At 44.0% G+C, this 6030-nt stretch overlaps 1 non-coding gene across 1 annotated transcript; it reads left to right on the plus strand.

Moving 5' to 3' along the window:
- Positions 1 to 544: 544 nt before the first annotated feature.
- On the plus strand, positions 545 to 627 carry trnal-uag (transfer RNA leucine (anticodon UAG)). The gene has a single exon. It is a non-coding gene; the product is annotated as a tRNA-Leu (tRNA).
- The last annotated feature ends 5403 nt before the right edge of the window (positions 628 to 6030 follow it).

The raw sequence follows: 6030 nt of genomic DNA on the forward strand, positions 1-6030 counted from the left end.
CGAGTCCACGCCACGTCATCATCACCGCCGACGGCCTCGCCAGCAAGTTGCAAGCCTATTTATATTCTCACTCACACCAAAATGAAACAAGTCGCTATTTGTCAGCAGCACACCTGCCTTCTTCTTTATTAGTAGCAAAGTTTTGCTTTCTGTCTGATCCGCTCCTTGTTTTTCAGCTAACCACAGTACAGTCTGTGAACTTGTCTGTGAAAGCAGCACGGGAAGCAACTGTGGAGAGAGATGGCAGTCGCCAGAATGCAACTCTCCAAATGGATACATCACGTCGTTCAGATCTTAGACTTTCAATACCTTCGTGTGAGGAACAGGTGGAGCGGTATATCGGACCTTGCTGATTAGAGGAAACTGATCAATGCAGCAATGAGGAGCTCCTTAACCACCAGCGGTTTGGACAGGGATGGCACTCAGATACAGGACTCTGGCTGGGGTTCAAAAGTAGGGAAAGCATATCTTGTTTGAAATGAAAGAAAGATGAAGACAGACTTTAAGTCGATTTGTGCACGGATCTTAATTTCGGCGTCAACGCATCAGGATGGCCGAGCGGTCTATGGCGCTGCGTTTAGGTCGCAGTCTCTTCTGGAGGCGTAGGTTCGAATCCCACTCCTGATATTGCCTTTTCCTCCACGAGGTTAAATTTCCCCAGCAAGATTTTCAACCTCAGGAAGATCTAATACCTCCCTTTCAATGGAAAAGCGTTGGTCTCAGGACATGAGATTCCTGCTTAAATATGCACAGCAAGACCCCTCCGGCAAAAGCCCATTTCATGACTCGATAATCTGCTTCAGTGACTCTGGTTGAGGAATTAATATTGATCCCAAGAGAAGGGTAAAATTCGTCTTCTCTTGTAAATAGTCTGGCAGGTTGGATTGTTCACATCCGTCCAAGAGGGGAAGTTGGGAACTCGGTTTCTATTGTGATTCATTGGTCGATAAAGCTTCATTTCCTTATTGGCCCCCTGTGAGTTATTACTGGGTATCGTTATATATCTTTATTGCCCCTCTGTGGGGTACTACTGGATAACGTTTCCCGTGCAGTTTTGACTAAGGGTCACCTGGACACGAAACGTCAGCTCATTTCTCTCCCTCCAGATGCTGTCAGATCTGCTGAGACTTTAAAGCATTTTCTCTGTGGTTCCCTATGTGTGAGCTTTACAATGTTGTAATGTGTCATGCTGTCTCTTTCATTCTTGGGAATAATGTCGGGATGAGACTGCAAGAAAGTTTCTGATAGCTATTTGCTGCAAAGCAAACAGGAACGTGTGTTATGTTTACTTTTGGTGTGACAGAGAATGTACATAGCAGAGAATACCCTCGATTCCTCGACCTCGGGCTAATGGCCCAGCACGCTTCCGCTGCGGCACTCTGCTCCTTAAACCAGGAGCTATAACATTACTGCCCTGCGGTAGCCACACAACTATTCACTTCCTTATTTTTTTCTTTCAACAAGAACACACGTTTGAGCACACTGATTCTGGTCAGCATCGCTCAGATAATTTACTTTCGTGCGGAATGGTTGTTCTGTGGAAGGTGATGTGATTTATTCTGTGACGTTGTTCTGATGGGAAAGTGGGGATTGACTGGAATCATCTTCATAGAATGAAGTTCGGGGCGGCAGATTCGCCTCTCTGGAAACATTGATCACGCTGTTAGAGATTTCTTCAAACTTTGCCTCAATTCCGACCACGGAAAGGATGAGCCACGGGCCGTGTGGCGAAGCGGGAGTTTTCTGTGCCCATCACCCAGTGGTCGACGGATCGAAACCATTCTCTGCTATTCCTATTCTCACTCACAGCAAACAAGTTGCTGTTTGTCTGCAGCACATCGGCCTTTTTCTTTATTAGTATCAAAGTTTTGCTTTCAGTCTGATCCTCTCTTTGACACCTGTTCTTCAGCTAGCCACAGTACAGTCGAGGTGACCAAGTTGACTTCTCCCAGAACACTCTTCTGCCGCCTCTACTGGATGAACGTTCACCTGATTGGACACTGGAGGGATTCTTCGGCTCATTGTCTGTGAAAGCAGCACCGGAAGAAGCTGTGGAGAGAGTTGCAGTCGCCAGAGCGCAACTCTCCAATTAGATACTTCATTCGCTAAGATCTTTGACTTTCAATACCTTCGTGTGAGGAACAGGTAGAGCGGGAATTCGGGCCTTGTTGATTACAGCAAACTGATCAATGCAGCAATGGGAAGCTCCTTAACGTTCCAGCGATTTGGACAAGGGTGGCACTCAGACACAGGACTCTAGCAGGTGTTCAAAAGTAGGAACAGCATATCTTGTTTGAAATGAAATAACGATGAAGATAGACTTTAAGTCGATTTGTGCACGGATCTTAGCTTCGAAGACAACGCATTAGGATGGCCAGTCGGTCTGCGTTGAGGTCGCAGTCTCTGCTGGAGGCGTGGGTTTGAATCCCGTTCCTGATATTGACTTTTCCTCCAGGAGGTTAAATTTCCCCCGCAATATTTCAACCTCAGGAAGATCCAATCCCTCCCATTCAATGGAAAAGTGTTGGTCTCAGGACATGCGATTCCTGCTTAAATACGCTCAGCAATACCCTCCAGGCAGAAGCCCATGTAACGACTCGATAATCTGCTTAATGACTCTGGTTGAGGAATTCAAATGGATCACAGGACTCCGGCTAAAATTAATCTTCTTTTGTTGTACATCGTCTGGCTGGTTGGGTTGTTCACATCCGTCCGAGACGGGAAGTTGGGAACACGGTATCTATTGTGATTTATTTCTAGTTAATGCTTTATTAACGTTTTGCCCCAGCTGTGAGGTATTACTGGATATCGTTATATCTCTCTATTGCCCCTCTGTCTGGTGCTATTGGGTGCCGTTTGCAGTCCAGCTTTGACAAAGGGTCTCCTGGACTCGAAACATAAGCTCTTTTCTCTCCCCACAGATGCTGGGAGACTTGCTGAGATTTTAAAGCATTTTCTCTGTGGTTCCCTATTTGTGACATTTACAATGTTGTAATTTGTCATGCTGTCTCCTTCATTCCTGGGACTAATGTCGGGATGAGACTACAATAGAGATTCTGACTACAATAGAAATTTGCTGCAAAGCAAACAGGATCGTGCGTTATGTTTACTTTTGGCGTGAGGAAGAATGTATATTTTGCTTTCGTGCTGCATGGTTGTTCTGTGAAGATGATGTGATTTCTTCTGTGACGTTGTTCTGATGGGAACGTGGGGAGTGACTGGCATCACTTTTACAGAAAGAAGTTCGGGGCGGAAGTTTCACCTCCCTGGGAACGTTGATCAAGCTGTTGCCGAATACTTCATACTTTGCCTTAAGTCCGACCGCGAATATCTCAACCACGAGCGGACTGGCGCAGCGGGAGCGTGGTGGGCCCATAACCCAGCAGTCGATGGACCAAAACAATCGTCTGCTATTTGTATTCTCACTCACACCAAAAGCAAACAAGTCGCTATCACCCAGCAGCACATCTGCCTTTTTCTTTATTAGTATCAACATTTTCCTTTCAGTATGATCTGCTCCTTGGCACCTGTTCTTCAGCTACCCACAGTATAGTCGAGGTGACTAAGTTGACTTCTCCCAGAACTCCCTTCTGCCGCCTCTACTGGATGAACTTTCACCTGTTTGGACACTGGAGGGGTTCTTCGGCTGTGAAAGCAGCACCGGAAGCAGCTGTGGAGAGAGATTCCAGTCGCCAGGATGCATCTCTCCAATTGGATACTTCACGTCGCTCAGATCTTCGTCTCTCAATACCTTCGTGTGAGGAACAGGTTATAATGAAAAAATATATCATTTGAACCATGAATGTGAACCTGGAAAAGACTGAGATTTGAAATGAAATGGAAAGGTCCCACAAAGGGTTAACAGCCGCAGGTTGTTTAAAATACAGATAGCTTCGCAGGCGTTAAAGAAAACAGATATGGACAAATCAACCTGGTTTTAAAGTTAAAAAGACATTCAATCAATTTAAAATCTTAAGTTATATTAACGGGAACAGTATTTCAGACTTCCTGAGAAGTGCATTATTTTACTGAACAATTAAAAAAGGAACAACCAGGATCTTAGGTTTCAATTGGGGGAGAAGGTTAAGCGGGAAACCTTGCTGACGCCACTTAAATATGAGACAACTGCTTTCCAGCTAAGAAACACATGAGGTGGCACGTTTCTACCATAATTTACACATTTTTGACGTTAAAAATCTTTTAGCAAATAATCAGGTCATAGAGTATAGGTCCAAGCCAGATAAGGTTAGAAATATAGGGGGCGACCTGCCGTTGACACCAGCTGACCAGTGGAAGTGCAGAGGCGAACTGCTTCGTTGAACACGAGTTCATATCCAGTATTGAGACTGTGAAAAAACATCACTCAAGACAGATATCAGAAAAGTTGCTGACGAGGCAACAAATAAATGTATTACCTGCCAAACAAAAGTATTACATGTCAAGCAGAATAAGTTAGTTCAACGACAGGGAGCTTGCATTAGCTACAGTCGGCAAGCAACAGTTACATTTCAATAAATGCCATGTAGAAACTAAGGCTGCGCAAAGGGCTATATAATACCTAATAATTCAGCAGCCAGCCTCATAGCTGCCCTCGGTCATGGGAAGGACTGAACACGGAAGCCGAGCAGAACAGCGAATCCATCAGGAAAAAAACAAAAGTTACAGGAGAAAATTGTCAAGGCAGACTTGAAGGTCTAACAACTGACCAGGAAGATGCAAAGAAAAGATCTTATTACTTTTCTGTAAAAACAGTGATTACATCTTTTAATTTGAAATTAAATCGAACTTAAATTGATAACCTGAAAGAGTGTTTTTCGAAAGTTTACTTCACTCTACTTAGAAAAGCCGGACCCGTGAATGAAGCACCTGAGTGGAAAGTAAACAGAATCTTCTCTGAAGACATGGGTTATGCCGTGGGATAACATGAAACACTGGTTTGACCCGAATAGCGCCCACCTAAGTCTGCATAGGAGTCAGGGAGTGAGAATCCCTGTTCATCATTTAGAATATTTTGACCCTTTTCTGGTACAGGGGGAATTCTAAGAATAGTGGTGAGGTTTTAACTTCATGGCGCGCAACGTGGAGGGCTAGAATATTAGAAGTTTCTGGGTAAAGCGAGGCTAGAATATTAGAAGTTTCTAGTTAAGCAGGTGGAGGTTTGAATATTAGAAGTTTCTAACCTACACAGGGAATGGAATATTAGACGATTCAAGTTCCCAAATAATTGTTAGAATATTAGAAGTTTCTAACCGGCACAAAGGCTAGAATATTAGAAGTTTCTAGTATATGTGTGAGGCGAACTTTACCTGCCGGGTTTAATGCGGAAAGTCATGAGTGATTGACTTTTGGAAGGATATTCTGTGGATCGGGGGGACATAAAACTTAGTTGGGTGCGAGCGTCAGAAGACTAGAAGATACTGACCCTGAGTAAAAGTCTGCAAGACATCTTAGTAAAGGTACTGGGATTCTTGCATCCATTACTGGTAGAAGGAGGACAAAAATAAATCTTCCTTGGAGTCAAGCAGATTGTGAGGGAAAGCCTAGAGAAATAGGGACGCCGAGAAAACTTTAGAAACCAAGATCAATCGACCTTTAACTCAAACAAGAAGATAGTGCCTCAGTACCCCTGGATAGGTCCCAGATAGGGTGCATATCCTGAATGTCGGAGTGCACCTGAAAGGGACAACCAGGAACAGAAATTTAGAATCCAGAAAATGGCAATTAGGGTAATCCTCTTGCTCTGAAACACGGTCAAGAGTTGTGAAGCAACGGGGCGAGCGTACGGGGCGAGAGTGGAAGAGATTAAAAGAGGCAAAAAAAACTCCTTGATAAGGGAGGCTTATCAGAACGGAGGGGTCTCATTTTTGTTAGAGTACCTAAAACCCGATGGACTAGACATCCAAGGTCTCGGTGGATAAATGAGTGTGTGTGTGTGTGTGTGTGTTAATTAAGGATTTGTGAATTTCCCTTTGGTGTTTCAAGTTTTTAAAATGTTGTATTTTGCAAAACCGAGTTTCACATCAATTAGAA

The sequence above is a fragment of the Scyliorhinus torazame genome, chromosome 24, assembly GCF_047496885.1.
Source record: "Scyliorhinus torazame isolate Kashiwa2021f chromosome 24, sScyTor2.1, whole genome shotgun sequence".
Taxonomy (NCBI): Eukaryota; Metazoa; Chordata; class Chondrichthyes; order Carcharhiniformes; family Scyliorhinidae; genus Scyliorhinus; species Scyliorhinus torazame.